The 24,800-nt window shown below is 41.5% G+C and overlaps 1 protein-coding gene and 1 pseudogene across 1 annotated transcript in view; one reads left to right on the top strand and one right to left on the bottom strand.

Annotated features, from left to right (window-relative positions):
- The window catches only part of PLSCR4 (phospholipid scramblase 4), a 149,924-nt gene that overhangs the window by 9,929 nt on the left and 115,195 nt on the right, over positions 1–24,800 (top strand). The gene's annotated exons all lie outside the window — the stretch shown is intronic.
- The window catches only part of LOC144233114 (uncharacterized), a 38,428-nt pseudogene continuing 18,132 nt past the window's right edge, over positions 4,505–24,800 (bottom strand).

Raw genomic sequence — 24,800 nt, 5'->3', positions numbered from 1 at the left:
TGCAGGTTCCCAAGTCTCATGCCTCAAGAATTGCAAGGTCACGTATCCGGAGACTCCTTTGCCTAGTGGATAGGACACCTCCCAATCCATACATAGCTGCAAAGGGCCAACCATTCTTCTGGTTTTCTGGTTGAAGTTTAGATGTCTATGGTGTGGGCTTGAGAGTTTGTGGTTTCATTGAGCTTTGCTAGCACCTCACTGTTGACAAAGGTGGAATTGAAAAGCAAGATACTGAGCAGCCACAGTGTTGGATGCAGCAAGGTTATCCGTGTTGATGCTTTTTTGCTGTGGGATACCTTTTATGCTATCAGGACTGCCTTGCAAAAAGCATCAAACCACAGCTTCACCAACCTCGTCCTATCCAGCCCATGTCTCCTTCCTTCTTTATAAGGTTCCACTTGGCTTAGATTCTTCTGTATGCAGCCTAAGCCCTGAAAATGCAAACGACCTCTGCGTTGAAGAGCTTTGGGGACCATATAATGCTAACATGGTATGAAATGCAGCTTAGTTTTCTCATTTGAATTCCATCTGATGTAAAGCCGAAACTCTGTGTTTTCAAACTGATGGCACTCTTTTAAAATTGTTATTTTTAAATTTATTATTATTTTTTGTACTTTTGTTACAGAACTCGGTCTGGATCACCGGGCAGAAGAACCAAGCAGACCTCGGAGATCTTGGAAGGGAGAAGGTTTATTTCACACCTGCAGGCTCAGAGAAGGTCACTCTTTAGAGGTGTGAGACATGAGCGCAAGCATGGGGTCAATTTATAGTCTGTTACTTCCGCATTAGTGATTTGACATGCCAGGCAAGCAGAGCAGGAAGAAGAACCTGGAAGGGGAGTCTTTGGACAGGGTCTGGAATTCCCCTATCAATCTTGTCAGCCATCTTATAACATAAGTTTTCCTTATCATTCCTCACTGTGATGCCCCTTTAAACAGATCTAGGCTGTATTAGAGGGCATCATCTTCATTTATTATGAAGATGCTGGTAGCATTGCAGGGCCAGCACTTGGGCCATAGGCTGGTTTTGCGTTGTATCATTTTTTTTGATTCCCTGACTTTGGTTGTAACTATTTCCGACTGGTTCTCTGCGGAAGATGCCGTTGCCCCCTTTCTCAGCAGTGAGGAGGTCAAGTGCCCATCTGCTCTGGAGGGCAACTCCTGCCAGGGAACTTATTTGGTTCTGCAAGGACATTGAGGAGTCAGCCAGTTGCTCCATGTCTTCATTGAGTTCTCAGGACAGTTTGTGATATAGTCCCACAGAAGAGCCTCTGCCAGTCCCTATCCCTATGGCTATTCCTAACCCCTAGGAGGATGGGTAGCAGCATCACTCATTTAGCCTGGGCCTTACGGCTGAAGGTTTACAAATGGGGCCCAGATTAGAGCCAACCAGTACCAACAAGACACCCTACCCATAAGAGGAAGGTGAGTGTGGACAGGAACCTCTCGCTATTTTCCCAGATTCCTGGGGTAACCTCTGCCAATCTGATGCCAAGGAGTAAGGGCAGTCTATTTATTTTATCAGACCAGGGATTCCTCAAGCTTCTGCCCTGCATAGACTAGCCAGCTTCTGGGGTGTGGCTGGAGCCAGACTGAAGACCCTAAGAATCAGGGACTTTCTGAAGGTCGCTTTGAGCAGGTTTGTCAGACTTGGGTCAGTCTTCCAAGTCTGGGGCTTCTCAGGATTGACCCTCTTGACTCTGGAGTGGTGGACGCATGGAGTGATACCTGTGACCTTGAGGGCAGTAGGAGTGTTCAGAATAATTGTATGAGGCCCAGTCCACTGTGGTTTGTCTCAAACCAAAAGATTGGTCTTTTTTCCAATCTTTGCCCCAGACTGAGTCCCCTGGTGAGAAGGGGTGTACAGTGAATCCTAAAGAGATTGGAGCCCTCTCTATGGTATATTGTAACTTATTTAGGGTGACCCCTAATGCTTAAAGTTGTTCTCGTGTTCCCTTATTCCCTATTTGATGTAGGTCCCCTAGGAGGCTCCCTAGACATGGAGGGGGCCTCCCATATATTAGTTCAAAAGGGGAGAAACCTTGAGTTCCTTGTGTGCAACAGACATGCAGGAGGGCCAGGTGCAACAGGTCCAGCCACGGGTGGTCCATTTCATGACAGAATTTGGCTAAGGTTCCCTTGAGGATGTGATTCATCCACTCTACCTCCTCTGAGCTTTGAGGCTGGTTTGTATGATGTCCACCACGAACGCAGGCCCATTATCACTGTGGATTGTGGTTGGTCTTTGAACTCCTGGTGGGGGTCATGGCACAGATCCTTGCCACAGTGAGGAGGCCCCTCTCTTTGTAGATTGCCCCATGTATGTGGACAGTAGCGAAGGCATGCTGGAAGTCAGTGTAGATATTGACTCATTTGCTCTTGCTGATGGTGAGGGCCCGGACCAGGGCATATAATTCAGCCCATTGTGCTGACCATTTTATGGGTAGGGAGCCGGCTTCTAAGATCTCATCTGTGGTTGTCACTGCATAACCTGCTTTTCGAGTACCCCCTGTAATGAAGCTGCTGCATCACTGAATAGGGTGAAGTCTGGGTTTTGTAAGGCTTGGTTGCGTAGAACTGGTTGGCTTGCAAATACTTCGTTGGTCACCTTGGACCAGTCATGATCCGGTTCCCCTTCTTCTGAAGGTAGGAAAGTTGCTGGATTCAGTGTCTGTACTGTTTTGGGAGTGACTCATGGATTTTTGCATAGGAGCCCCTGGTATTTGGCTAAGTGAGAGTTGGAGAGGAAGCAGGGTTTAACATTTAGTTCTTATCTCACGGTGAGTTTATCTGCCTCCTTAATGAGGACTGTGGCCACTAGTGCCCTAAGGCACGGTGACCATCCTGCTGCCACTGGGTCCAGCCTCTTTGACAGGTATGCTATTGGCCATTACCAAGGGCCAGCAGTCTGTGTGAGAACCCTGAGGGCCAACTTTTCCTTCTCATGCACAAAAAGATTAAAAGGCTTTTCTGTATCTGGCAGGCCTAGCGGTGGTCCTTGGCCCAATGTAGCCTTTATCTCTAGGAAGGTGGCTTCGGCCTCCACTGTCCAGACAGGGTTTTTGATCCAGCCCTACCAAGAGATTGTAGAGGGGTCTTGCTATTGCCCAGAATGCTGGAATCCAGATGCGCCAGAATCCTGCAGCCCCCAGGAATTCTTGTAACCCCCTCTTAGTTTGGGGCTGGGGTAGGGAGGTAATGACCTTTCTCTCTGACCCTCGTGCTCTTTTTCATTGGGTGAGGAGGAAGCCTAAGTATCAGACTTGCTGTTGGCAGATCTGTGCCTTTCTCCATGAGACCCGATACCCTGAGTCTGACAGGAGTTGTAGAAGGGTCCTTGTGCCCTCTGTACAATTCTCTCGGGTATTGCTGGCAAGGAAGAGGTTATCCACAAACTGGAGAAGAGTGCAGCATGTGACCTTCCTTGGAAAGCCAGCGAGGTCTCTGGCCAGTACCTCCCCAAAGAGGGTAAGCAAGTTTTTAAACCCCTGTGGGAGGCGCGTCCAAGTCAGTTGCATCTGACACCCATGTCTGGTTCCGTCCATTTTAAAGCAAACAAGGGTTGGCTCTAGGGGGCCAAGAAAAGGCAGAAGAAGTGATGCTTTAAGTCTAAACAGGTAAACTGGCTGGCAGAGCCTGAGATCTGGCCGAGGAGGGTGTACAGGTTCAGGACCACCAGGTGCAAGGAGACAGTCACTTTGTTGATAGCTTGTAGATCTTGAACTGGTTGGTATCCTCCTCCCAGCTTCCTGACTGGTAAGAGTGTGGTGTTCCAGGGTGATTGTTATTCAACCAGAATGCCTGCTTCTTTCAGTCTGGTCAGGTGTTCTTGGATACTGCCTCTTGTGGGAGGGGGTATTGCCACCGTCTCTGTGGTTGAGCCCCTGGGATTAACTCTACAATGACAGGGGCCCGGTTTTGGGCAAGTCTGGGGGGCTTGTCCTCAGCCCATACAGTGGGGAATTCCTGAATTCAGGTGAGCCACTCGGTATCGGCTGGATTTCTGGGACTTTCTCTGGTTGGGACATTCATTCTTCCAGTGTCCTTTCTTGCAGTAGGTGCATTGATCCCTTGCTAAGGAGATTCTGGGCCTCCCCACTTTTGGCTGCTGGACCTTCCCTGTCCTTTTGTCATGGCTGTCTTGTGCATCGAGATCAAACAGGGTGTAAATGCTGTAAGCCTCACATAGCCTCTCATAATCATCCTTGGGGGATTCCCCCTGGCTGCTGGGCATATTCATGGGCTTCTTAGCCCCTGGTTGGATCCCCTGGAGGAGAGCCTCTTGGTACCAGCAGATGTGGACTGGCATTTGGAGAGCACCTGCACCTGACCAAGGGCACAACCTGGCTGCTGTTCCCAGGGAGAGAGGATCTGCTGATTCTGGAGGTGGTAGGGAGGCCGAAGGTATTGGGGTATTGGGAACGGGGATTAGGTACTGATGGTCTCTGGAGAGCATATGGCAGGGGCAAGATTAGTCACTGGCAAGAACTTGTGGAGTTCAGGACTTAATGTTGACCTTCCTTGGGCCGCTTTGTGGAGGCGACTAAGACCCTAGCCTGTCCCTGTTTGTTGCAGGTAAATGGCACCCAAGGGGGAAGTGTTTGGGCAATCTCTAACCAGGAGTCGGTATACAGGAACTGATCCCAGTGACCTGGGTCTCCAGTGACAACCTGCCAGATGTGGTGGACCATTGGGACATCTAAGGTTCCCTCCAAGGGCCATCCTGCAACAAAAGTGGGCTATTCCAATTCACAAAGGGTCCTTAACTTGCCGGGGGGGTCATCTGAATTCCATAGTCTCCCAAAATCCCTTTTTGAAATTCTTTTTTTTTTTAATGTTTTATTTATTTCTGAGAGAGAAAGAGAGAGAGAGAGACAGCGTGAGAAGAGGAAGGTCAGAGAGAGAGGGAGACACAGAATCCGAAGACAGGCTCCAGGCTCTGAGGTAGCGGTCAGCACAGAGCCCGATGCAGGCTCGAACCCACGAACCGTGAGATCATGGACCTGAGCTGAAGTCAGACGCTCAACCAACTGAGCCACCCAGGCACTCCTCCCCCCCTTTTGAAATTCTTGATTATAGTTTTGAGAACTGTGGGTTTGCTCTGTGTCGACCCCCTAATGTTCCCATGAGATGGAGTCACAAAGACAGACAGAGGGCTAGGGGTGCCCCCTCTAATGAGGAGACCAGTAAGATGCCTGCCTGGCTGTGTCCCAAAGGAACTTGGGTGATGCTTAGCTGTAGCAGTTTCAGCTTTGTGACTTAAAATCAGAAACTATTCCAATGCCACCATAGACTATATGCCATTCACCACGGAATTGCAGATGGGCCCACTCAGACTCTTTAGGGACCTTAAGGGTGCCTGCCTGTTCAGTCCCAACTGGAGGACCAGGCCAGGCTGCACATTCACTCACACACTCAGACTAGATGTTAATACATCCGCTCCTTGGGAATCCCTACCTGTGAGGCCTCTAAAAGGTATCTGGGAGGTGATCAGGCTCCCCTTCCACCCTGACAGGTGAATCTGACTGGGTGAGAGGCCCTAGGCCTTACCTCTGTCCAATATCAGGTCCAGATCCTCACCTACCACATCTCTTCGAGTCTTGGAACGGTGGAGCGGGACCAGCCTGAGGTGACCAAGTGGGAGACTGCTGATGATCAAGCAGGGCATGCCTTCTCTGTTGTGATTCCTCATTTCATCACCACCTTGCCATTTCCCCAAACCTATGGCAACAATGGGCCAGTAGGGTTAGGTTTCCTGGTCAGGGAACCAAATGTTACAGAACCTGGTCTGGATCACCCAGTGGAAGAACCAAGAGGCACTTAGAGATCTCGGAAGGCAGATTATTTCACCAGTGGTCTCAGAGGAGACCACTCTCCAGAGGTCTGCGACCCGAGCACAAGCATGGGGGACAATTTATAGTCTGTTACCTCTTCATTAGTAGTTTGGCACACCGGGCAAGTGGAGCAGGAAGAAGAACCCAGAAGGGGAATCTTTGGGTGGGAACTGGAATTCCATTATCAGTCTTGTTGGCCATCTTATAATTTTTCCCTATCAGTTTCAAGTTTTTATTTAAATTCAAGTTGATTAATATATAGTGTGCTATTAGTTTCAGGTGTAGAATTTAGTTCTTCACTTACATATAACACCCAGTACCCATCACAAGTGCCTTCATTAATACCCATCACCCATTTAACCCATTCCCCCACCTACCTCTCCTCCAGCAACCCTCTATAGTTTATGAGTCTGTTTTATGGTTTACCTCTCTTTTTTCCCCTACGTTCATCTGTTTCATTTCTTAAATTCCACATATGAGTGATATCAGATAGTGTGTGTCTTTCTCTTACTGACTTATTTCACTTATCATAAGACACTCTAGCTCCATCCATGTCGTTGCAAACAGTAAGATTTATTCTTTTTAATAGATGAGTAATATTACATTATATATATATATATACACACACACACACACCATATTTTCTTTATCCATTCATCAGTCATTGGACATTTGAGTGCTTTCCATATTTTGACTATTGATAACGCTGCCATAAACATCGAGGTGCATGTATCCCTTCAAATCAGTTTTTTGGATCTTTTGAGTAAATACCTAGTGCAATTGCTGGATCTTAGAGTGGTTATATCTTTAACTTTTAGGAGGATCCTCCATACTGTTTCCCAGAATGTTTGTATCAGTTTGCATTCCCAGCAACAGAGTAAGAGTGTTCCCCTTTGTTTGCATCCTCACCAACATCTACTGTTTCCTGTGCTTTTAATTTTAGCCATTCTGACATGTATGAGATGGTATCTTACTGTGGTTTTGATTTGTATTTTCCTGATGATGAGTGATGTTGAGTGTCTTATGTATCTTGACTCTCTAGGTGTTGTCTTTGGAAAAGTGTCTGTTCATGTCTTCTTCCCATTTCTTAACAGATTGTTTATTTTGGGGTGTCAGGTTTCATAAGTTCTTTATAAATTTTAGATGCCAGCCTTTTATCAGATATGTCATTTGCAAATATCTTCTCCCATTTTGTAGGTTGTTGATTGTTTCCTTTTTTTAACCTTCTTCTCCCATTTTGTAGGTTGTTGATTGTTTCCTTTTTTTAACCTTCTCCCATTTTGTAGGTTGTTGATTGTTTCCTTTTTTTAACCTTTATTTTAACCTTTTTATAAACTTTTCTTAGGATTTTAATATTGACTGTTTCCTTTGCTGTGCAGAAAAGCATTTTATCTTGATGAAGTCTCAATAATTCATTTTTGCTTTTGTTTCCCTTGCCCCGGGAGACATATCTAGTAAGAAGTTCCTATAGCTGATATCAAAGAGGTTACTGCCTATGTTTGCCTCTAAGATTTTGATGGCTTCCTGTCTCTCATTTAGGTCTTTAATCTGTTTTGAGTTTATTTTTGTATATGGTGTAAGAAAGTGGTCTAGGTTCATTTTTCTGCATGTCCAGTATTCCCAGCACCAATTATTAAAGAGACTTTTTTCCATTGGATATTCTTTCCTGCTTTGTTGAAGATTAGGTGACCATCTAGTTGTGGGTCCATTTCTAGGATTTCTATTTTGTTCCATTGATCTATGAGTTTATTTTTTGTGCCAGTACAATACTGTCTTGATCACTACAGCTTTGTAATATAATTTGAAGTCTGGAACGTGATGTCTTCCACTTCACTTTGCTTTTTCTTTTAATTTTTAAAAATTTTTTCAATGTTTGTTTATTTTAAGAGAGAGACAGTGATCAGCGGAGGGACAGAGAGAGAGGAAGACACAGAATCCAAAGCAGGCTCCAGGCTCTGAGATGTCAGCACAGAACCCGACACATGTCAAACCCACAAACTGTGAGATCATGACCTGAGCTTCAGTCGGTCGCTTAAGCAACTGATCCGCCCTGGCACCCCAACTTTGCTTTGCATTTAAGGTTGCTTTGGCTATTCAGGGTCTTTTGTGGTTTCATACAAATTTTAGGATTGTTTGTTCTAGCTCTGTGAAAACTACTGGTGGCATTTATTTTTAATGTTTATTTATTTTTGAGAGAGAGAGAGAGAAGCTAAGCATGAGTGGGGGAGGGGCAGAGAACACGAGGGAGACACCGAATCTGAAACAGACTCCAGGATCTGAGCTGTCAGCACAGAGCCCAACTCAGGGCCTGAACTCGGGAATGGCGAGATCATGACATAGGCTGAAGTTGGACACTTAACCAACTGAGCCAGCCAGGTGCCCCATCGCTGGTGGTATTTTGACAGGGATTGCATTAAATGTGTAGATTGCTTTGGTTAGTATGGACATTTTAACAATGTCTGTTCTTCTAGTCCATGAGCATGGAATGTTTTGTGGTCATTACAACCAGTCAATTTCGAATCTGGGATATTGAATTTTTCATTTTGTCCTGACCAGTTTTTACATCTTTTATCTCTGTGGTAAGGGACTCCCTAGTGTCTTCTTTGCTTCAGCCCAGCTAGTATCCATATGACTGTTGCTTTAAATTTTGATTCAGGCATATTACTTATATCTGTTTCAATTAGATGCCCAGCTGTGACCTCTTCTTGTTCTTTCTTTTGGGATCAGTTCCTCCTTCTTGGCATTTTGTCTAGCTCTCTGCCTTTTTCTGTGTGTTAGGAAAGCCTTTTATGCTTCCTGCTACTGAGAGTAATGGCTTTATGAAGTAGAGGTCATATACTACCCAGGGTCTGGCACCTTAAGTAATTGTCTCTAGTGTATGCTAATTGCCCTCTGCTCCTGTGTTTTGGCTACTCTTCCCCTTAGGTCACTCCTCTCTAGAATTTCTCCTTGCCTGCATTCGGGAACGTTTGGACCTTGGCCAGAGTGTGGCAAGTTTTAACTAACTGTTCTCTGGTCTGCTTGCTCTTTCCACTAGAGCTGAAGCTTTACAGCACTCTATGGTCAGTAGACATGGTATGTGCAAGGGTTTGTTTTGGTCTTCTAGGGGAGGGACCCACTGCTCTGGTGCCCGAGAAAAAGCAACAGCAGCAGAGCATGGGGACAGGGCTTGGTGTAAGTCGTTCAGACCGCCATTGTTGGGACTGTGCTGCTTACTGAAGTTATTTTGTGCTAAGGGGCGGGGGAGGAAAAAAGCACCAGCCAACCCTCTAATCCCTGGAGAGGGGAGTTCACACCTATTGCTGGCTGGGAAGCCTTCCCCGAAGAGCAAGTAATCTACCCTCATGTGTCCCAGGCATTCTTTAGATCACTGCCTTCACCATGTCTGTGTCTGGGCCATCTGCCAGCTTAGTAGCACAGTACACCATGTTCTACCCCAGGCAAGTTGGCTGAGTTTTAAAACTCCAAACTTTAGGGACTTGGCATGGGAGGGACCCACACTGGTTCTGTGGGGTAGGGTTTCACCACTCTGGGACTGATGCATGTTTGTCCCAGAAGAGCAGTCCCCCCAAAGCACAGGGGCATGGAGTTTGGAGTGAAGCACAGCAAAGAGCCAGTGCCCAGGCTAGCTGCCCTCAGCAGGTGTCTCTGTGCCTATGCTGATGGGTAAGGGAGTGAAATGGCAATACCACCTCTCCCAGATGTGCTCCAAGAACTGGGAGCCATCTCTCCCAGTGCGTTCCTGGAGACCCTCAGATCCTGCCGTCTGCTCCCAGGCTCTCTGCCCTCCTTCTCCAGAGAAGCATTGCAGCACCTTCAGGGCTCCACACCGGCCATGCTCCCGACCTCTGAAATTACAGTCCCTGAGCTCTACTGGTTGCAAATACTCATGAATGTCAGCCCCTGTTATTTTCCCAGTCAGTGGCTCTGCGGAAGCATTTTCCTTATCCAGCCCCCTGTGAACTCCTCTCTCTCTCTCTGTCTCTCTCTTTCTCTCTCAGGCCCCTCTCTCTGTGACCAGGGCTCCCTCCCCTGCACTGTATCTGTGATCTGTTTCTCCCCCAAATGATATCTCCACCCCTCCTACCTTCCATGATATGGCCTCTTCTCTCTCTCTAGGTGTTCAGTCTGTTCCGTTAGATTGATTTCTTGGGTATTCAGAATGATTTGATATTTATCTAGCTGTGCTTGAGGTATGAGGCAAGCCTAGGGTCCTCCCATTACTCTGCCATTCTCGCTCCTCCCCCTCTTTTCAACCTATGGCACTGTTGGCCCTTGCTGAGAGATTGAGAAACCTGAAAACAATCCACTGAATATTAAGGAACAATTATGTTAACAATATTCATGCTTATATCAACTGGAAATTATTCTGCCTCATATAACATGCTAACTAAATAGAGACATGTTATAATTAGATATATTATGCAAATCCTGGATTGTAAAAGAAAGAGATACTGTAGGGGTTCCTGGGTGGCTCGGTTGGTTAAGCATCCAACTTCAGCTCAGGTCATTATCTCGCGGTTCATGGGTTTGAGCCCCGCGTCGGGCTCTGTGCTGACAGCTAGCTCAGAGCCTGGAGCCTATTTCAGATTCTGTGTCTCCCTCTCTCTCTGACCCTCCTTTACTCATGCTCTCTCTCTCTCTCTCTCAGAAATAAATAAAACATTTTAAAAAAAGAAAGAAAGAAATACTGTATAAGAGAGAACTGAGAACACTAGGTGGTGGGGAAAAAATAAACATCTTGAAGGAGAGGGAAAGTAAGCAAACTGTGAGCATTTGCAGCATATGAGACACTGTGCAGGTGTATTTTACTTGTTTAAATTCATTGATACGAGTTGCTTTTTAAAACATCTTTATAGATTGTAGTTTTCATTTGAATCAGGTTTAAAATAATTTTATTAAATTGAGAGCTATTAATTTATGAGAACTATTAATTTTCTTTATCAATCTCAGGCATGCTTGCTTATAATGTAAGAACCATATGTTGTCTCTTGTTAAAAATATAGGTTTCTACCTAAGGATCAGAGTACTGAATTCTTCATTTTTTCTCAATAATATTTATTTTGAAAAAATTTCAAATCTTTATTTTTACCTAGATTCATCAATCATTAAAATAATGGTAAATTACTGGATACATGAATAGATGGATGGATAGATAGAAATAGGCCCCTTAAAAGAAATTCTAATAAATTTGATTATGAATCCCTAATGGTTAGAAATTCCCAAACTTAACCTCAAAGGCAACAACAAACCTTTAGTTAGAAAAACATTACTCTCAACATGTAGCTGTCAAATGGTTCTTTTTAATGTGAAGTAATGTCCTACATCTGAAAACGAGTATTTAAACATATACATATCAGTTAAAATGTCATTACTACCCAAAGCAATCTACACATTCAATGCAATTCCAATCAAAANAGAGGGGCACTTGTGGGGATGAGCACTGGGTGTTATATGGAAACCAACTTGACAATAAACTATTTGTAAAAAAAAAAAAAATAAACATACACATATCTTTTACAGAATAACAACCCACCTTCCCTGCCCTTAAAAATATGAGCAATTCTTTTAATGTACTGTTGGATTTGATTTGCTCATATCTTGCTAAGAATTTTTGCATCCATATTCTTTAAGGATATTGGTCTATAATTCTCCTTTTTTTAAAAAAATTTTTTTTAATGTTTATCCTTGGGGGAGAGACAGAGAGAGAGAGAGCATGAACAGGGAGGGGCAGAAGAGAGACACACACACACAGAATCTGGAGCAAGCTCCAGGCACTGAGCTGTCAGCACAGAGCCTGACGTGGGGCTCAAACTCATGAACCCGTGAGAACATGGCATGAGCTGAAACAGAGTTGCATGCTTAACCAACTGAGCCACCCAGGTGCCCCTGTAATTCTCCTTTTCAATAGGGTCTTTGTCTAGTTTTTGAATGAAGGTAATGCTGGCCTCATAGAAGGAGTTTGGAAATTTTCCTTCCCTATCTATTTTTGGAACTGTTTCAGAAGAATAGGTATTAACTCTTCTTTAAATATTCAATAGAATCCCCCTGGGAAACCATTTGGCCCTCGACTATTATTTGTTGGGAGATTTCGGATTAGTGATTCAATTTCTTGGGTGATTATGGGTCTGTTCAGTTTTCTGTTTCTTCCTGGTCCAGTTTTGGTAGTTCATCTGTTTCTAGGAATTTATCCATTTCTTTCAGATTGCCCAATTTGTTGGTATATAGTTGCTCATAGTATTCTCTCATAATTTTTTGTATTTCTGTGGTGTTAGTTGTGATCCTTTCTCTTAAAAAAATTTTTTTTCAATGTTTATTTTTGAGAGAGAGAGAGAGAGAGAGAAAATGAACGGGGGAGTGGTAGAAGGAAAGAAGGAGACACAGAATCTGAAGCAGTCTCCAAGCTCTGAGCTGTCAGCACAGAGCTGGACATGGGGCTTAAACTCACAAACCGTGAGATCATGACCTGAGCTGAAGTCAGATGCTTAACTGACTGAGCCACTCAGGCGCCCCTGATCTCTTCTCTTTCATTCTTAATTTTATTTATCTGGGTCCTTTCTCCTTTCTTTCTGGTAAGTCTGGTAGGGGTTTATCCATTTTGCTACTTCTTTCAAAGATCCAGCTCCTAGTTTCATTGATCTGTATCTTTTTGGTTTCTATATCATTTATTTTTGTTCAATATTATTTCCCTTCTTCTGTGGATGGAACTAGAGTATATTATGCTAAGTGAAATAAGTCGGTCAGAGACAGACAAATACCATATGATTTCATGCACATGTGGAATTTAAGAAACAAAACAAATGAACATGGGGAAGGGAAGAAAAAATGAAACAAGATAAAAACAAAGAGGGAGACAAACCATAAGAGACTCTTAACTATAGAGAACAAACTGAGGGTTTCTGGAAGGGAGGTGGGTGGGGGATGTGCTAAATGAGTGGTGGGCATTAAGGAGGACACTCATTGGGAAGAGCACTGGGTGTTATACGTAAATGATGAATCACTAAATTCTATTCCTGAAACCAATACTACACTCTATGCTATATATTAACTAACTTGAATTTAAATAAAATTTTAAAGAAAAAAATTTTAAAAACCAGTGTGTCCAAAAAAAAAAAAAGATTTCGAACATTAGCAGGAAACTAGAGCCCCTTTTTCCTCATCACTCCCACACAGGTAAGCATTGACTGGTTATTGTGTTATTAATTCACTAGCTTTTCTTTAAAGTTTTACCTTCATGTATGTATCCGAAAAAATTATTTAGCTTTCTGCCTTTGAACATAAAAACAAAATCATACCATACTCTTTAGTGCCTTACTTTTTGCTCAATAATATATTTTTGAGATTCATCCATGATGATAGGTGTGGTTCTAATTTGTTTCCACGGCAGTGTAATATTATATGATTAGACTACAATTTAGTCTCTTACTGATGGACAATAAAAATGTTTTCAGTTTCTCTTCATATGCACAGTGGTGTCAAGAACATTCTTATATATATCCTCTGTGTACACGTACAAGAGTTGCTCAAAAGTATGTACCTAGGGATGTCCAGGATTGAAGGTTCTAGAAGGATATGATTGTTTTTCTAAATACCAGGGATTCCTATCATTGGAGGGCAGGACCAGTGTCCTGAACTGAACTCCTTTGGCTGGCCAGCAGTTGCACACAGCAGCTTTTTGGTGTGCTACAGAATCCTTTTATACCTCATGGGACACCGTACTAACAACTTCGGCTGAAGGGACAGAGTGGAGACGGTCCAAGCCTAGTTGGTCTCTTTGTTCCATACTTAGGAGACAACATCTGGGCTGGAAATCTATATAGTAGCTTATCTCATTACAACATTCTTGAGTCAACTCAGTATTCATAATGATCATTCACATGCTCTTCCTTGACCAAGTCTATGTCAGTGACTTTCCACTTCACGTGAACAACACAAATGATCACATTCTAGATTCTGATCAACAGGATAGCATAGTGGAAAGAACATGGACTTTGGATTCAGAAGGAATTGACTTTAGTGGGCTTGATCATTTAATAAGCATATCGTTAATTTGCTTTATTTCTCTAGGTCTGTTTTCTCATCTATAAAACTTGAATAATAGTTTGTGCCTTAAAGACATGTTATTGTAATTAGAGATAATATGCAAATTGCTTGGCTCTTTACCTGACCCTTGTGATGTGTTCAATAAACTATATTGTTCTCCTGGTTATTTGAAATCTGGAAATTCTGTAATTCTTTTTTTAAATTTTTTTTTAACATTTATTCCTTTTTGAGAGGGAGATAGAGTGCAAGTGGGGGAAGGGCAGAGAAAGAGGGAGACACAGAATCTGAAGCAGGCTCCAGGCTCTGAGCTGTCAGTACAGAGCCTGACACTGGGCTCAAACCCAAAAGTGGTGAGATCATGACCTGAGCCAAAGTTGGACGCTTGACTGACTGAGCCACCCAGGTGCCCGTATAATTCCTTTTTTTGATGATAACCTCATTTTCTCCCCTGCCTGATTGAACTAATTAAATCTGCACTCCCCCCCTTAAAAGTTTCATCTCAACTTCTTCTTTCCTACCCTGAGTTATTCTCATAAAGTTCACTTATAAATGTGTTTTGCGCTTTGGTCTTATTTATTTTTATTTATTTATTTATTTATTTTGGAGAACAGGATTATATATAGACATACTTTGTTTTATTGTGTTTGCAGATATGATTTTTCTTTTTCCAACAAATTAAAGGTTTGTGGCAACCCTGTATTGTTGAACAAGTCTATTTGTGCCATTTTTCTAACAGTATTTGCTCATTTTATGTGTCTGTGTCACATTTTGGTAATTCTCATAATATTTCATGTTTTTCATTATAAATATATTTGAATCACTGCAATCTCCTGGTAAAATTTAAACAGATGAGGATTTGCTTCTTATGAATGAACTTCTTTGCTTTTTTGCTTGAGATGTAATCTACTCCTGGTGAAGATGCCCTGAAAACCGCTGAAATGAAAAGGATTTAAAATATTACACAGGAGTGCCTGGCTGGCTCAGTTAGTGGACCATGCAACACTTGGTTTTGGGGTCGTGAGTTCGAGCCCTATGTTGGATGTAGAGGTCACTAAAAAAATAAATGAACTCAAATAACATATTACATAAACTTAGTTGGTAAGGCAGTGGCAGGATTTGAGAGGAATGACTAATTTTGAAGTTCTGTGGGTAAAATGGTACCAAATAGCATCACATGCTACAGAGAAATCATTTGTGAAAGAAGAAGTCAATCGATGGGTCAGACTTCATGATCTTAAGAAATTGCCGCAGCCACCCCAGTCTTCAGCAGTGACCACCCTGATCAGTCAGCAGCCATCAACAGCGACACAAACTCTCCCCCAGCAAAAAGATTTTGTTCATCTTCATTTATAAACATGACTGACAACATAGGTTAATGCCTTTTAAAAGAAAAGTAGTGGTGCAGTTTCCCTAGGAATGAGAGGCAGGGACACAATGCAAGGCCACAGGAGGCACATCACATTTTGATCAGGAAGAAGCAGAATGGAAGAGTCAGCCGTTTTTACAGCCTTTTTTGGGATTCAGGAGGGCCGTGGTGGAGGGGTGAAGGCAAGACAGTGCAGGGCAAACTGAGGAATGCCTGGTTTGGATAGTTTTGTCATACTCTTAAGCCCTAGGAATAGTTCCTAGGTACCTGGTACCTGGCCCTGGGAAGATTAAAGCAAGGGAGTGTTACCTCCTGGGGTGTCCAGGCTGGATAAAGAAAGTTGGTGGAGCCCTGAGAGCAGTTAGCTTGCATATCAAAGGCATGTTCCTGTCAGAGCTCTTTGCTATTCCTAAGAATTGTCCAGCCCTGAGAGGGTTAGTCTCTCCCCAGCCAGAACATTCATATTTTGAAAGTTCATCTTTCAATCTTATTCTAAAAGATTATAAAGACATCTTTCATAATAGAAAAATAAGTACACTTGCAAACACAAACATACAAGCAAAACATTTTCTGTAATTATCTTCTTTTGGCCTTTTCTTAAATAAGTCTCAATTTGAATTTTTGATTCCTACCCTCCCCAGTTCCCGCCATTTCCCCTACCATCTTCTTCTCTAGTTCAGTTAATGGCATTGTCATCAACTCAGGTACCCTGGCCTGAAAACTGACACCCAACTTTGACTCCTCGCTTTTCTTTAGTCCATCAGAAACTCCTGTAGGTTCTGCTTCTGACCACATTCAACTCTCTCTAGTGTTACCTCCCCAGTCTGAGGCAGCATTGGTCTCACCTGGATCACTGCTGTCATTCCGTCCACACGGTACTTAAACTCTTGCCCCCTCAAGATAAAGTATAAATCAGCTCTTATCGCTCCACTGGTGAAAGTTCTCCAAAGATTTCCCTGTTGGAGTTACAACAAATCACAAATGTTTTACCTCAGCCTTCAGATGTGATCAGACTTGTGTCCATCTCTTTCCTCCATTTTCCTCATTCCTTTGTCCCAGTCATACCTGACCTCTCTCTCACTCTTGAGTATGCTGCTCTCGGTGCCACCTCAGGGCCTTTGCACTTATTTCCTGTTGTCCTAGAACTCTCTTCCTACATTTTTAGTGTTATGCTTCCTTTCATACCTCAAATACTCAAAGGTTACCTCCTGAGAGAGGTCTTCCCTGAACCTCCTGGAACTGCCCTCATGTTTTTCCTAAACTGTTTACTTTGTTTTCTTTATAACCGTACTAACTCAGCTTAATCTGAAATATTTGTTAATGTGTTTTTAATCTCATGCCACTAAGTTAGAATCTCTAGCATGATGTGCAACTATTTCTCTGGTTTATTACTGAATTTCCAACATCTATAGTAGTGCCTACAAAATACGTACCCAGTAAATAATTTGTTGGATTACTAAAAAAATGTATGAAATGTAACTGGAGACAAAAATCATAAAACCTATTGCATGTGCCATTAAGTCATAATATATGTAATATATAAATTTGTGTAACTAGCTTAGAGCATTAAAGCATTTTATTTTTTAGGGACGCCTGGGTGGCTCTGTTGGTTAAACATCTGACTTTGGCTCAGGTTATGATCTCACCACTTGCGAGTTCGAGCCCCGCATCAGGCTCTGTGCTGACAATTCAGAGCCTGGAGCCCACTTCAGATTCTGTTTTTTCCTCTCTTGTTCTGCCCCTCCCCCCCTCATGCTCTGTCTCTCTCTCTTTCTTAAGAATAAATAAAAACACATTTAAAAACTTTTTTAATACAAAAAATAAAAATTTTATGTTTTAACATTCATTAGGATTCTTCAAAAACATCAGCATGTCTTTTGTGAACAAATTGTATTATACTTTGTTTTAATTTTTTTGGAAATTTTTTTTATTTTTGAGAGACAGAGAGAGAAGATCATGAGCTGGGGAGGGACAGAAAAAGAGGGAGACACAGAATCCAAAGCAGGCTCTAGGCTCTGAGCTGTCAGTACAGAGCCCAATGCAGGGTTTCGAACCCATGAACTGCAAGATCATGACCTGAACCAAAGTTGGATGCTTAACTGACTGAGCCATCCAGGCATCCCTATTATGCCTTGTTTTAAATATGAATTATATGACTATTTTCCTTAATGATGCTTTCAGTTTATTTCATTTGGGAATTGTTTTTATTGTTTAATATTTGGATGATGTAAATATATCCATTTATTTATAAATATGAACATTCCTATCTTCCTATACTTGGCGTAGAAGGTACTAAAGGAGACTTATATTGGTTGCTAAAGAAAGATTTCCTTGAATAGAAGAGGTCAAAAAAGTGGGCCCTGAGTTTTCCAGCAACTGATATGAGGAGAGAAATGCCATGTTTATGGGACTTGTGTTTCCTGTGAATTAAGAGTCAACCAGTTCTTTCAGAAATACTGAACTGTTCCTCACACTGAGGTCAGGGAGCAATGCCTCCAATCTCAATGGAAGGACAGGGTGTAACATGAAATGTGACCTCAGCACCTTCCTCTCAGTAATTACAGTGACATAGCTTGCTTTAAGAAGAATAAGTCAAAATAGGAGTCATGGGGGAAGTGATCTAAATCACCTCTAAGTGAGTTATGTGTGGCAAACTGCTTTGAAACCATTAAGTATTTGTGTTGTTTTGTTTTGGATTTACTTTGACACAGCCACTTTTCAGAGAGGATGTGGGGAAAAAATCAGATTCACTCCGTATATACCATGCTCTCCATACTACATCATAGGACAACAATTTCCATTATGTTGGAAGGAACTTGTCTATGTAAATAAAAGTGAATATCAGGTCAGCTGAACTGCCAGCCCTCAGGGAATTCATTACTTTAATCACAAGCACAGTATAATTGCTCAGCCATAGTCTTTTACTCTGTGTTCAGCCTAACAATTAACCATGTGTGTGAATTAATGCCTAATATATCATATGCATGTATTGTGTATGTTGTAAGAAATACGATAGTGTATTTCATTATGATTACACTGATGTTTCTGATGTTTTAGCGAACCAATAAGAAAAAATATTTTCAATAATAAATCATTCCATTTCTCAGTTGTGCAGGACCTCTTCCTCCAAGGCTAGTCCCCACAAACACTGATCAACCAATGAATGACATTGACAATAAACAAAGTCCTTGGATCCAGTACCTCATGCTCCTCTTGACTACAACTGCCATTTAAGTTCACCAAATACAGTACCTGATGACCCTCCAGAATGGAGTTCCCATTTTATACCTGGTAAGTTAAATCTCCAGAAAGAATCTCTTCACCCCTGTAGAAAATGACACTAAGAGTTAAGATGCTGATTTAATTAACTAATTCCTTTGTTGTTTCAATAAATAAATATTGAGCACCTACTGGATGTCAAATATATTACTACATGTCAAGTAGAGCTTTCCTGCCTTTACAGTCTCCTGGAGTAAGAAGTTGTACAAACATTAATGGTATGCTCCATGCTGTTATAGAAATATGAAGAAAATATTGTAGGGACTCAGAAGACAGAGTAACTGACTGAGGAAGTCAAGTTTTATTGACATGATAAGGAGTTTCTCAATCAAAAAATAGGTGGGGAAGGGAGAATGTCTGAGAGAAAGAAACACCTGTCCAAAAACACCAGGTCATGAAGGCCTAGTGATGTGGTTGAGGCTTGAGGAAGGCCTGCTGGGTCAAAAGGCACAAGTGCAGAGGTGGAGATGACTGTTTTCCAGTGTTGATTAAGTCGTTTGCATCTTATCCTGGAGCTAGAGACTGTAGATGCTTTTTAACAGAATATCAAGAATATTTTGGAGGGGAGGAAACAGAGAGGACACAAGTGAGTGAGGGGCATATAGAGAGGGGAAGAGAGAAAGAGAATCCACAAGGAGCAGAGAGAGAGAAGCAGCGTTCACCAGAAGTGGGGCTTGTATTCACCAGAAATAGGGCTTGAGTTCACCCAGTGTGGGACTCAAACTCACCAACCGTGAAATCATGACCTCAGCTGAAGTCCAGTGCTTAACTGAGTCACCCAGGTGGGATATCAAGATTTCAGGGGCGCCAGTGTGGCTACATGGGTGAAGTGTCAGACTTCTGTTTAGGTCATGATCTCTTGATTAGTGGGTCCGAATCCCACATCAGGCTTCTGTGCTGACGGTGTGGAGCCTGCTTGGGATTCTCTCTCTCTTTGTCCCCTCTACATGCACGTTCTTTCTCTCTCTCTCAAAATAAATAAATAAACTTAAAAAAAAAAAAAGACTTTCAAGGAAATACTTGAGTTTGTTTTTTCCTAGCTCCTGGCACATGGTCTGGTACATAAAGGGCACTCAATAAATGTCCAGTGAGTAACTGCTTGTGTGTTTGATAAAATAGCTCTTGGGGTCAGTGTGAAGGAAACACTGGAATGGAGAGAAAGCAACAAAAGGGAAACTGGTTAAAAACTTATTACAGTAGTCCCTACTGGATGAGGCTTAGTAACAGTAAGTATGAATAAGACACAAAAGTTCATAGTTTGAAAAAAAAGTAATCTACGAGATGAGTGCAAAGATGTTATTTCATTCCAGAAATAAGATCCTTGTTACTGCTGGGCAGGAGATCAGACTCCTTACTACGCCTGCACTGGTCCATCCTGGCTGAGGGAGGGGTATGGCATTACTGCTTCTTTTAAGAGATATTTGATAAAAGAAGCAAAACCTAAAGTCCTACATTGATGGTACCCTCCTACTAATTCATGATTTTGAGTGCTTCTGTTAAATATTGTGGCTCTTTAAAGAAATCTGATTTCCTTGACTGTGACCTTGCTTACATTGACCAAGTTAGAATTTAACTGACCCCCTGTTGGAGGAAATCAGTGTGAGAACCAGATGGTGAGGATATAAAGAAGTGATGGGTTCAGCAACAATATAGCAGAGTCTTCAGATCACCATTTTGAAGTTAAGATGTGATTTCAAATACCAGTGTTACCACTTACTTTATCTATGTAAATTTAACATTAGTATAAAGAGTATAAAATAGAAATTTGTGTAGAGCTAACTTTAAGCAAGGCCCTGTACTAACCCTGCAGCAGCCTTATGAGATGGGCAGAGAGAGGCTATCAAATTTCCAGCTCCCTTCAACTGTAGTTTTTGCACTTAGGAAGTGAGCATAACTACCTCAGAAAGTTTAAGAGGATTAAATGTGTTAATTATCTGGAAGTCCCCCTACAACATTTGTATGTGGTATTCCCCTCCCTCAGAAAATGGGAGCTCTTACTCTTTCCAACAAGCAGTCATGTGACCCATGTAACATCCATGTAAAAATTTATGCTAAGTTTCAGTATATTGTAGTTAAAGTCATGTAATTTTTTTCATTTGTTTTTGAACACAAGGTCCCCAGGACCTACTGTCCCTCTGCTCTCATACTACCCAGGAGGCTTGCTTATGGGACATGGCTGTCTAAACCAGCAAAATGCCTTCCCCTTGTACCAGCCTGCTGGTGGCATCCATTCTTTACAGCACCAGCCTGGCAGACGTCCAGTGTTAAATGAGTCTGCTCCAAAAGCAAGGATGCCAGAGCCACTTCCTATGCCAACATGCCCTCCTGGTCTGGAAGACTTATAGCTCAGGTACTCTGCACAAATCCAAAATATTTTCTTATGAAATATGATGTTGAGGATCCAACAAAAAATAGATGCAGGGCTGGATAGAGTGGCTAAAGGTGGTGGGTCAGTGATGACAGAGGTCCAGTTTGTGAGGCTGTAGGAGTGGTGGTCCTGATTTCAGATATGCAAAGGGGAAGCATAAGCACAGGAATATTTTTAGTGGGAAGGCTATAGTTTTCATAAAGGATTAAAGGTAAGTTGTAAGATATTTGAGATGTCCTCTTGAAGGAAATCAGAAAAATAGGAATAGGAATAGAAAAAAATCATCATAGATCCTAACTGGAGTGTCATTTAGTTGAAAGAGTAAACATCAAGAAAGGCAACATGAGGGGCACCTGGGTGAGTCAGTCGGTTAAGCATCCGACTTCGGCTCAGGTCATGATCTCACAGCTCGTGAGTTCAAGCCCCACATCAGGCTCTGTGCTGGCAGGTCAGAGCCTGGAGCCTGCTTCAGATTCGTTTCCCTCTCTTTCTACCTGCTCGCATTCTATCTCTCTGAGAAATAAAATAAAAACCTTAAAAAAAAAAGGCAACATGAAGGAACAGAATATTTAGTGACAAACTCATCAGGTGCCGTGGCCGCTTGCTTTTCCTCACCAGCCATAATTTCATCAGCTGCTCTAGCCCTCATAAAAACCTATTATTACCAAGTAAACATAAGATGCCTACCAAGCACTCAGAGCTTCAAACCAAGTCATTGAGGCCTTCTCCCACAAAGTGGTGATCCCTTAAACCCCTTCTGTTTAAAACTTATGAAGCCATTTTGAAACCCAGGTCCTAAAGTTGAGGGATAAGCAGATTTGATTATAAGCTCAAATAGTTTAAACTCAAAAAATTTATCTGGTGAAACTGAGATATAGCTAGTATTGGAAACTCTTCTATTATCCTGGCTCTTTTTGTTTTGGAAACAGGAGGTATCGAAGTTCATTATAAGCAAGGGACTCTAATTCTGTACTTCTCTCCCCACATAATCAATGAAATATTCCTTGAAGTTGACAACTTCCTTTCTGCAATTCTATATATTTAATCTTGTGCATTGGAAACTATTGATACAGTGCTATGGGGATGATGTGCGAAATGTAGTAAAATTGGATTGAGAAATTGGAATTTATAGGAGCCAAAAATTTTATTAAACCCTCCCTTCGTAAAATAGCTATAAAATACATATGAAGTCATTAAAGTGCTAGAGTAAAACCCTTTATTATGTTAGACGCTTATTGAATGCTTCTCGTTAATACATTTTAGAAAATCTTTTTTATGCTTGCACAATAATATAAGAATTTGACCTTATAAGTCTGGGTCTCCTAGACCATTTCTCCTTCTTTTAAAATTGCACAGCTTTAAAATTCTTTATTAAACATAAAAAGAAAAAAGATGTGTTTAGATTCTTCCATTATCCACACGGAGGTTAAATGATAGATATGGTGGATTTACTTATCCCTTCCAGAAATGCACGAGTTAAAACACAAAACCAGAAACAAATACAAAAGAAAACAAGGTTTAGAGCCAGATAATGTAGTTTCTGACCCTGTAGTTTTATCACCCACTAGTTCTATAAACTTGAACAAATTTGTTAACAAGTTGATGTTTCAATTTCTTCTTCTACAAAATACTACTGACTCTCTCTACCCTATTGGGTGGTTCTGGGAGTTGTCAGTGTGTGACAGAGTTCCTGGAACTGCTGAATGGGTGATACAGTAATGATGCTATTTCGTTGAAATGCCTCCTTGGGTGTGAATGCAAGGCACATACCCAGTCATTTTGCTCTATTTTCCTGAGACTCTTGAGATCTCATATGAAATTATCAGGACTCCTCAGAGGAATTCTGTCCAGCACAGCAGGATTACATGGTTTTTGAGCCCGAAGTTTGCCAGTGACTCCCAAAAGAACTGCTCCTTAGTAGCCACAGTGTTTTGTCGGCAAACCTCTCATCTGAAAGGATTTCCTTTCTTTAGGCTATTTTGCCAACCAGTGGACATTTTATTAAAGAATGAATATTTTTTTATATTCTAGTCCTAAATTTTAAGATGCTGGAGTTTTTTTAAATAGGACTATAAATCATTTTGGTGGCCACTTTTGAAAAATTATAAGACATGTTTAGATCCCCTCACCTGTCTGTGTTTTCATACAGGAAAAAGTCTTAAATTAAGAATGGATTGTTTTCTCTCCCCTCCTGTAATTAACACACTGTTAAACATTTATGTCCAGTTAACTCACTTTCAATTTTGTTAATTTCAAAACCATTCATTAACACATTCAAAAGATATTTAAGGGAATAGGGCAGTTCAGTCAATGTTCTGTGCTCAGAAATTAGGAATGACAGAAAATTGTGTAAGATAGGATCGATCTGTCTGCAAGGACATTTCTTCCTTTAGAAGGATTCAAGAATCTTGGGAGTAATCCCAAAGAAAAACTAAGGTGAGAAATCTGTCTAATGATAGTCTCCACTTTTCAACATATTCTAGAATGTTTCTTGTCCTTTGTTCCCATCCTATTTATAAGCCTGTTACCCTCCTGGACCCTCCCCCTATTACAAGCGAACATCTAGGGAAGAGCTTGATGTCTAGCAACTCAAGTGAACAGAGAAATCAGAATGTTCATCTGTCAGAGGTACCTTGAACTAATATAAAATTTGACAGTCCTGTGTGAGGTTCATGCTGGCTGATTCTTCTCCCTAAAGCTACTGAGAAAATAGCCCCCTCTGTGGCTGGTCCATGTTAAAGCATCCTGAACTTCCTGAGCCATTCCAGTCTGTAGGGGACATGTTAATGAGACCAGTGAGTAGGGACTGAGCTAGATACAATCTGTGTAAACACAGCTTTTTTCTAGATGATGTTAGTGTAGCAGAAGATGATTTTCTGAAATTTCATCAGAAACGTTATGAGATGTTTTAGTCTTCTAGAATAGAACTGGAAGAAAGCATCTTTCCTATATAGCCAGCTCTCCTTATATGTGATCAGGTACAAATAGGCTAATTCCACTTGATAAAATATATTTTTAAGTAATTGACATTGAAGATACTTTAAAAATTGATTGCTACATTTAATATATAAGTCATCAATTTCTTCTCTCCTGGTAATTGTCTTAATGCCTTTGTTTCCATCTTTCCTAATTACTTTTTTCTATCTCAATTGTTGGACAACATACTCATTCTTCAGCATTTTGAATACCTGGAAAATATGTATTTTCAGTGGTGATCAACAATACTTGAATTAGCATTATTCCATATCTAGTTCCATCTTCATATTGATCATTTCTCAGTGTTTCAAAGAGAAAAGACTGTCCTAGAAACTAAAAAAGGGAATTTTTGTGTATAATTTTATTTATTTATAAATTATATATTAGATTATAGATTGAAAAAGATCTTACATATTATCTGGTCAACCCCACTACACTTGTTCCCTCTTTCTGCCCCCATCATCACCTTTTATAGACAAGGGGAAAAAATAATAGAGAAACTAAAGGACTTAGTGAGGGACAATCGAATCTGGATTTGCTGGAAAGAGGAAGTAATGAGCACAGTAAACATGAAATCTGTCCTCTGTTCATCAGTACAGTGTTCCTGACCCTTAAAGCAACAACTTTACACATTTGTTTGGCTATGATATAAGGCCTTCTTGGTTCCTTTTTCTATTTGCAGTTTGTAATGACCCTAATCATGTTAGCATAGTTCATGTGCTAAGTGATTTGTGATGCAGCATATAATTTTATTAAAATATTTTCAAAATGTATTTATTTAAATTCAAGTTAGTTAACATACAGTGTAGTACTGACCTCAGGAGTAGAACCTAGTAATTCATCACTTACATACAACAACCAGTGCTCATTCCAACAAGTGCCCTCCTTAATACTCATCACCCATTTATCCCATCCCCCCGCCCAGCTCCCCTCCA

The sequence above is a fragment of the Crocuta crocuta genome, unplaced genomic scaffold (genome assembly GCF_008692635.1).
Source record: "Crocuta crocuta isolate KB4526 unplaced genomic scaffold, BGI_CrCroc_1.0 scaffold54, whole genome shotgun sequence".
In the NCBI taxonomy this organism is placed as follows: Eukaryota; Metazoa; Chordata; class Mammalia; order Carnivora; family Hyaenidae; genus Crocuta; species Crocuta crocuta.
The sequence above is the reverse complement of the archived record's forward strand: the minus strand, read 5'-3'. Positions and strand labels throughout refer to the sequence as shown.